The sequence below is a fragment of the Convolutriloba macropyga genome, unplaced genomic scaffold, assembly GCF_964194025.1.
Source record: "Convolutriloba macropyga unplaced genomic scaffold, txConMacr16.3 SCAFFOLD_4900, whole genome shotgun sequence".
NCBI lineage: Eukaryota > Metazoa > Xenacoelomorpha > Acoela > Convolutidae > Convolutriloba > Convolutriloba macropyga.
The window spans coordinates 10,001-19,152 of record NW_027453352.1 but is presented as its reverse complement, the minus strand read 5'-3'; positions in this window follow the sequence as shown (position 1 = coordinate 19,152).

Sequence of the window (9,152 nt, the reverse complement as noted above, 5' to 3'; positions counted from 1 at the left end):
AGCTAGCTCAAGCTCAAGCTCAAGCTAGCTAGCTCAAGCTCAAGCTCAAGCTAGCTAGCTAGCTCAAGCTCAAGCTAGCTAGCTCAAGCTCAAGCTCAAGCTCAAGCTAGCTAGCTAGCTAGCTCAAGCTCAAGCTCAAGCTAGCTAGCTAGCTCAAGCTCAAGCTAGCTAGCTCAAGCTCAAGCCAGCTAGCTCAAGCTCAAGCTCAGGCTAGCTAGCTAGCTCAAGCTCAAGCTAGCTAGCTCAAGCTCAAGCCAGCTAGCTCAAGCTCAAGCTCAAGCTCAAGCTAGCTAGCTAGCTCAAGCTCAAGCTAGATAGCTAGCTCAAGCTAGCTAGCTAGCTCAAGCTCAAGCTCAAGCTAGCTAGCTAGCTAGCTCAAGCTCAAGCTAGCTAGCTCAAGCTCAAGCCAGCTAGCTCAAGCTCAAGCTCAAGCTAGCTAGCTAGCTCAAGCTCAAGCTAGCTAGCTCAAGCTCAAGCTCAAGCGAGCTAGCTAGCTCAAGCTCAAGCTAGCTAGCTAGCTCAAGCTCAAGCTAGCTAACTCAAGCTAACTCAGCTAGCTCAAGCTAACTCAAGCTAGCTAAAGCTAACTCAAGCTAACTCAAGCTAACTCAAGCTAACTCAAGCTAGCTAAAGCTAACTCAAGCTAACTCAAGCTAACCCGAGCTAACTCAAGCTAGCTCAAGCTAACCCAAGCTAGCTAAAGCTAACTCAAGCTAACTCAAGCTAATTCAAGCTAACTCAAGCTAACTCAAGCTAACTCAAGCTAACTCAAGCTAGCTAAAGCTAACTCAAGCTAACTCAAGCTAACTCAAGCTAACCCGAGCTAACTCAAGCTAACTGAAGGTAGCTAAAGCTAGTTCAAGCTAACTCAAGCTAGCTAAAGCTAAGACAAGCTAACTCAAGCTAACTCAAGCTAACTCAAGCTAACTCAAGCTAACTCAAGCTAGTTCAAGCTAACTCAAGCTAACTCAAGCTAACTCAAGCTAGCTAAAGCTAACTCAAGCTAACTCAAGCTAACTCAAGCTAACCCGAGCTAACTCAAGCTAACTCAAGGTAGCTAAAGCTAGTTCAAGCTAACTCAAGCTAGCTAAAGCTAAGACAAGCTAACTCAAGCTAACTCAAGCTAACTCAAGCTAACTCAAGCTAACTCAAGCTAGTTCAAGCTAACTCAAGCTAGCTAAAGCTAACTCAAGCTAACTCAAGCTAACTCAAGCTAGCTCAAGCTAACTCAAGCTAGTTCAAGCTAACTCAAGCTAGCTAAAGCTAACTCAAGCTAACTCAAGCTAACTCAAGCTAACTCAAGCTAGCTAAAGCTAACTCAAGCTAACTCAAGCTAACCCGAGCTAACTCAAGCTAGCTCAAGCTAACCCAAGCTAGCTAAAGCTAACTCAAGCTAACTCAAGCTAATTCAAGCTAACTCAAGCTAACTCAAGCTAACTCAAGCTAACTCAAGCTAGCTAAAGCTAACTCAAGCTAACTCAAGCTAACTCAAGCTAACCCGAGCTAACTCAAGCTAACTCAAGGTAGCTAAAGCTAGTTCAAGCTAACTCAAGCTAGCTAAAGCTAAGACAAGCTAACTCAAGCTAACTCAAGCTAACTCAAGCTAACTCAAGCTAACTCAAGCTAGCTAAAGCTAACTCAAGCTAACTCAAGCTAACTCAAGCTAACCCGAGCTAACTCAAGCTAACTCAAGGTAGCTAAAGCTAGTTCAAGCTAACTCAAGCTAGCTAAAGCTAAGACAAGCTAACTCAAGCTAACTCAAGCTAACTCAAGCTAACTCAAGCTAACTAAAGCTAGTTCAAGCTAACTCAAGCTAGCTAAAGCTAACTCAAGCTAACTCAAGCTAACTCAAGCTAGCTCAAGCTAACTCAAGCTAGTTCAAGCTAACTCAAGCTAGCTAAAGCTAACTCAAGCTAACTCAAGCTAACTCAAGCTAACTCAAGCTAGCTAAAGCTAACTCAAGCTAACTCAAGCTAACCCGAGCTAACTCAAGCTAGCTCAAGCTAACCCAAGCTAGCTAAAGCTAACTCAAGCTAACTCAAGCTAATTCAAGCTAACTCAAGCTAACTCAAGCTAACTCAAGCTAACTCAAGCTAGCTAAAGCTAACTCAAGCTAACTCAAGCTAACTCAAGCTAACCCGAGCTAACTCAAGCTAACTCAAGGTAGCTAAAGCTAGTTCAAGCTAACTCAAGCTAGCTAAAGCTAAGACAAGCTAACTCAAGCTAACTCAAGCTAACTCAAGCTAACTCAAGCTAACTCAAGCTAACTCAAGCTAGTTCAAGCTAACTCAAGCTAACTCAAGCTAACTCAAGCTAGCTAAAGCTAACTCAAGCTAACTCAAGCTAACTCAAGCTAACCCGAGCTAACTCAAGCTAACTCAAGGTAGCTAAAGCTAGTTCAAGCTAGCTCAAGCTAGCTAAAGCTAAGACAAGCTAACTCAAGCTAACTCAAGCTAACTCAAGCTAACTCAAGCTAGTTCAAGCTAACTCAAGCTAGCTAAAGCTAACTCAAGCTAACTCAAGCTAACTCAAGCTAGCTCAAGCTAACTCAAGCTAGTTCAAGCTAACTCAAGCTAGCTAAAGCTAACTCAAGCTAACTCAAGCTAACTCAAGCTAGCTCAAGCTAACTCAAGCTAACTCAAGCTAACTCAAGCTAACCCGAGCTAACTCAAGCTAACTCAAGGTAGCTAAAGCTAGTTCAAGCTAGCTCAAGCTAGCTAAAGCTAAGACAAGCTAACTCAAGCTAACTCAAGCTAACTCAAGCTAACTCAAGCTAGTTCAAGCTAACTCAAGCTAGCTAAAGCTAACTCAAGCTAACTCAAGCTAACTCAAGCTAGCTCAAGCTAACTCAAGCTAGTTCAAGCTAACTCAAGCTAGCTAAAGCTAACTCAAGCTAACTCAAGCTAACTCAAGCTAGCTCAAGCTAACTCAAGCTAGTTCAAGCTAACTCAAGCTAGCTAAAGCTAACTCAAGCTAACTCAAGCTAACTCAAGCTAACTCAAGCTAGCTAAAGCTAACTCAAGCTAACTCAAGCTAACCCGAGCTAACTCAAGCTAGCTCAAGCTAACCCAAGCTAGCTAAAGCTAACTCAAGCTAACTCAAGCTAATTCAAGCTAACTCAAGCTAACTCAAGCTAACTCAAGCTAACTCAAGCTAGCTAAAGCTAACTCAAGCTAACTCAAGCTAACTCAAGCTAACCCGAGCTAACTCAAGCTAACTCAAGGTAGCTAAAGCTAGTTCAAGCTAACTCAAGCTAGCTAAAGCTAAGACAAGCTAACTCAAGCTAACTCAAGCTAACTCAAGCTAACTCAAGCTAACTCAAGCTAGTTCAAGCTAACTCAAGCTAACTCAAGCTAACTCAAGCTAGCTAAAGCTAACTCAAGCTAACTCAAGCTAACTCAAGCTAACCCGAGCTAACTCAAGCTAACTCAAGGTAGCTAAAGCTAGTTCAAGCTAGCTCAAGCTAGCTAAAGCTAAGACAAGCTAACTCAAGCTAACTCAAGCTAACTCAAGCTAGTTCAAGCTAACTCAAGCTAGCTAAAGCTAACTCAAGCTAACTCAAGCTAACTCAAGCTAGCTCAAGCTAACTCAAGCTAGTTCAAGCTAACTCAAGCTAGCTAAAGCTAACTCAAGCTAACTCAAGCTAACTCAAGCTAACTCAAGCTAGCTAAAGCTAACTCAAGCTAACTCAAGCTAACCCGAGCTAACTCAAGCTAGCTCAAGCTAACCCAAGCTAGCTAAAGCTAACTCAAGCTAACTCAAGCTAATTCAAGCTAACTCAAGCTAACTCAAGCTAACTCAAGCTAACTCAAGCTAGCTAAAGCTAACTCAAGCTAACTCAAGCTAACTCAAGCTAACCCGAGCTAACTCAAGCTAACTCAAGGTAGCTAAAGCTAGTTCAAGCTAACTCAAGCTAGCTAAAGCTAAGACAAGCTAACTCAAGCTAACTCAAGCTAACTCAAGCTAACTCAAGCTAACTCAAGCTAACTCAAGCTAGCTAAAGCTAACTCAAGCTAACTCAAGCTAACTCAAGCTAACCCGAGCTAACTCAAGCTAACTCAAGGTAGCTAAAGCTAGTTCAAGCTAACTCAAGCTAGCTAAAGCTAAGACAAGCTAACTCAAGCTAACTCAAGCTAACTCAAGCTAACTCAAGCTAACTAAAGCTAGTTCAAGCTAACTCAAGCTAGCTAAAGCTAACTCAAGCTAACTCAAGCTAACTCAAGCTAGCTCAAGCTAACTCAAGCTAGTTCAAGCTAACTCAAGCTAGCTAAAGCTAACTCAAGCTAACTCAAGCTAACTCAAGCTAACTCAAGCTAGCTAAAGCTAACTCAAGCTAACTCAAGCTAACCCGAGCTAACTCAAGCTAGCTCAAGCTAACCCAAGCTAGCTAAAGCTAACTCAAGCTAACTCAAGCTAACTAAAGCTAGTTCAAGCTAACTCAAGCTAGCTAAAGCTAACTCAAGCTAACTCAAGCTAACTCAAGCTAGCTCAAGCTAACTCAAGCTAGTTCAAGCTAACTCAAGCTAGCTAAAGCTAACTCAAGCTAACTCAAGCTAACTCAAGCTAACTCAAGCTAGCTAAAGCTAACTCAAGCTAACTCAAGCTAACCCGAGCTAACTCAAGCTAGCTCAAGCTAACCCAAGCTAGCTAAAGCTAACTCAAGCTAACTCAAGCTAATTCAAGCTAACTCAAGCTAACTCAAGCTAACTCAAGCTAACTCAAGCTAGCTAAAGCTAACTCAAGCTAACTCAAGCTAACTCAAGCTAACCCGAGCTAACTCAAGCTAACTCAAGGTAGCTAAAGCTAGTTCAAGCTAACTCAAGCTAGCTAAAGCTAAGACAAGCTAACTCAAGCTAACTCAAGCTAACTCAAGCTAACTCAAGCTAACTCAAGCTAACTCAAGCTAGCTAAAGCTAACTCAAGCTAACTCAAGCTAACTCAAGCTAACCCGAGCTAACTCAAGCTAACTCAAGGTAGCTAAAGCTAGTTCAAGCTAACTCAAGCTAGCTAAAGCTAAGACAAGCTAACTCAAGCTAACTCAAGCTAACTCAAGCTAACTCAAGCTAACTAAAGCTAGTTCAAGCTAACTCAAGCTAGCTAAAGCTAACTCAAGCTAACTCAAGCTAACTCAAGCTAGCTCAAGCTAACTCAAGCTAGTTCAAGCTAACTCAAGCTAGCTAAAGCTAACTCAAGCTAACTCAAGCTAACTCAAGCTAACTCAAGCTAGCTAAAGCTAACTCAAGCTAACTCAAGCTAACCCGAGCTAACTCAAGCTAGCTCAAGCTAACCCAAGCTAGCTAAAGCTAACTCAAGCTAACTCAAGCTAATTCAAGCTAACTCAAGCTAACTCAAGCTAACTCAAGCTAACTCAAGCTAGCTAAAGCTAACTCAAGCTAACTCAAGCTAACTCAAGCTAACCCGAGCTAACTCAAGCTAACTCAAGGTAGCTAAAGCTAGTTCAAGCTAACTCAAGCTAGCTAAAGCTAAGACAAGCTAACTCAAGCTAACTCAAGCTAACTCAAGCTAACTCAAGCTAACTCAAGCTAACTCAAGCTAGTTCAAGCTAACTCAAGCTAACTCAAGCTAACTCAAGCTAGCTAAAGCTAACTCAAGCTAACTCAAGCTAACTCAAGCTAACCCGAGCTAACTCAAGCTAACTCAAGGTAGCTAAAGCTAGTTCAAGCTAGCTCAAGCTAGCTAAAGCTAAGACAAGCTAACTCAAGCTAACTCAAGCTAACTCAAGCTAACTCAAGCTAGTTCAAGCTAACTCAAGCTAGCTAAAGCTAACTCAAGCTAACTCAAGCTAACTCAAGCTAGCTCAAGCTAACTCAAGCTAGTTCAAGCTAACTCAAGCTAGCTAAAGCTAACTCAAGCTAACTCAAGCTAACTCAAGCTAGCTCAAGCTAACTCAAGCTAACTCAAGCTAACTCAAGCTAACCCGAGCTAACTCAAGCTAACTCAAGGTAGCTAAAGCTAGTTCAAGCTAGCTCAAGCTAGCTAAAGCTAAGACAAGCTAACTCAAGCTAACTCAAGCTAACTCAAGCTAACTCAAGCTAGTTCAAGCTAACTCAAGCTAGCTAAAGCTAACTCAAGCTAACTCAAGCTAACTCAAGCTAGCTCAAGCTAACTCAAGCTAGTTCAAGCTAACTCAAGCTAGCTAAAGCTAACTCAAGCTAACTCAAGCTAACTCAAGCTAGCTCAAGCTAACTCAAGCTAGTTCAAGCTAACTCAAGCTAGCTAAAGCTAACTCAAGCTAACTCAAGCTAACTCAAGCTAACTCAAGCTAGCTAAAGCTAACTCAAGCTAACTCAAGCTAACCCGAGCTAACTCAAGCTAGCTCAAGCTAACCCAAGCTAGCTAAAGCTAACTCAAGCTAACTCAAGCTAATTCAAGCTAACTCAAGCTAACTCAAGCTAACTCAAGCTAACTCAAGCTAGCTAAAGCTAACTCAAGCTAACTCAAGCTAACTCAAGCTAACCCGAGCTAACTCAAGCTAACTCAAGGTAGCTAAAGCTAGTTCAAGCTAACTCAAGCTAGCTAAAGCTAAGACAAGCTAACTCAAGCTAACTCAAGCTAACTCAAGCTAACTCAAGCTAACTCAAGCTAGTTCAAGCTAACTCAAGCTAACTCAAGCTAACTCAAGCTAGCTAAAGCTAACTCAAGCTAACTCAAGCTAACTCAAGCTAACCCGAGCTAACTCAAGCTAACTCAAGGTAGCTAAAGCTAGTTCAAGCTAGCTCAAGCTAGCTAAAGCTAAGACAAGCTAACTCAAGCTAACTCAAGCTAACTCAAGCTAGTTCAAGCTAACTCAAGCTAGCTAAAGCTAACTCAAGCTAACTCAAGCTAACTCAAGCTAGCTCAAGCTAACTCAAGCTAGTTCAAGCTAACTCAAGCTAGCTAAAGCTAACTCAAGCTAACTCAAGCTAACTCAAGCTAACTCAAGCTAGCTAAAGCTAACTCAAGCTAACTCAAGCTAACCCGAGCTAACTCAAGCTAGCTCAAGCTAACCCAAGCTAGCTAAAGCTAACTCAAGCTAACTCAAGCTAATTCAAGCTAACTCAAGCTAACTCAAGCTAACTCAAGCTAACTCAAGCTAGCTAAAGCTAACTCAAGCTAACTCAAGCTAACTCAAGCTAACCCGAGCTAACTCAAGCTAACTCAAGGTAGCTAAAGCTAGTTCAAGCTAACTCAAGCTAGCTAAAGCTAAGACAAGCTAACTCAAGCTAACTCAAGCTAACTCAAGCTAACTCAAGCTAACTCAAGCTAACTCAAGCTAGTTCAAGCTAACTCAAGCTAACTCAAGCTAACTCAAGCTAGCTAAAGCTAACTCAAGCTAACTCAAGCTAACTCAAGCTAACCCGAGCTAACTCAAGCTAACTCAAGGTAGCTAAAGCTAGTTCAAGCTAACTCAAGCTAGCTAAAGCTAAGACAAGCTAACTCAAGCTAACTCAAGCTAACTCAAGCTAACTCAAGCTAACTAAAGCTAGTTCAAGCTAACTCAAGCTAGCTAAAGCTAACTCAAGCTAACTCAAGCTAACTCAAGCTAGCTCAAGCTAACTCAAGCTAGTTCAAGCTAACTCAAGCTAGCTAAAGCTAACTCAAGCTAACTCAAGCTAACTCAAGCTAACTCAAGCTAGCTAAAGCTAACTCAAGCTAACTCAAGCTAACCCGAGCTAACTCAAGCTAGCTCAAGCTAACCCAAGCTAGCTAAAGCTAACTCAAGCTAACTCAAGCTAATTCAAGCTAACTCAAGCTAACTCAAGCTAACTCAAGCTAACTCAAGCTAGCTAAAGCTAACTCAAGCTAACTCAAGCTAACTCAAGCTAACCCGCGCTAACTCAAGCTAACTCAAGGTAGCTAAAGCTAGTTCAAGCTAACTCAAGCTAGCTAAAGCTAAGACAAGCTAACTCAAGCTAACTCAAGCTAACTCAAGCTAACTCAAGCTAACTCAAGCTAGTTCAAGCTAACTTAATGAAGTTAACCCAAGCTAACTTGGGTTAATGAAGTCAAACTCAAGCTAACCCGAGCTAACTCAAGCTAACTCAAGCTAATTCAAGCTAACTCAAGCTAACTCAAGCTAATTCAAGCTAACTCAAGCTAATTCAAGCTAACTCAAGCTAGCTCAAGCTAACTCAAGCTAACCCAAGCTAACTTAAGCTAGCTTAAGCTAATTAAAGCTAATTAAAGCTAACTCAAGCTAACCCAAGCTAACTTAAGCTAGCTCTAGCTGGCTGCCACTGTTAGGCCATTTGGGAGCGCTTTTCTCGCACTCTGATTGGCTGCCACTGTTAGGCCATTTGGGAGCGCTTTTCTCGCACTCTGATTGGCTGCCACTGTTAGGCCATTTGGGAGCGCTTTTCTCGCACTCTGATTGGCTGCCACTGTTAGGCCATTTGGGAGCGCTTTTCTCGCACTCTGATTGGCTGCCACTGTTAGGCCATTTGGGAGCGCTTTTCTCGCACTCTGATTGGCTGCCACTGTTAGGCCATTTGGGAGCGCTTTTCTCGCACTCTGATTGGCTGCCACTGTTAGGCCATTTGGGAGCGCTTTTCTCGCACTCTGATTGGCTGCCACTGTTAGGCCATTTGGGAGCGCTTTTCTCGCACTCTGATTGGCTGCCACTGTTAGGCCATTTGGGAGCGCTTTTCTCGCACTCTGATTGGCTGCCACTGTTAGGCCATTTGGGAGCGCTTTTCTCGCACTCTGATTGGCTGCCACTGTTAGGCCATTTGGGAGCGCTTTTCTCGCACTCTGATTGGCTGCCACTGTTAGGCCATTTGGGAGCGCTTTTCTCGCACTCTGATTGGCTGCCACTGTTAGGCCATTTGGGAGCGCTTTTCTCGCACTCTGATTGGCTGCCACTGTTAGGCCATTTGGGAGCGCTTTTCTCGCACTCTGATTGGCTGCCACTGTTAGGCCATTTGGGAGCGCTTTTCTCGCACTCTGATTGGCTGCCACTGTTAGGCCATTTGGGAGCGCTTTTCTCGCACTCTGATTGGCTGCCACTGTTAGGCCATTTGGGAGCGCTTTTCTCGCACTCTGATTGGCTGCCACTGTTAGGCCATTTGGGAGCGCTTTTCTCGCACTCTGATTGGCTGCCACTGTTAGGCCATTTGGGAGCGCTTTTCTCGCACTCTGATTGGCTGCCACTG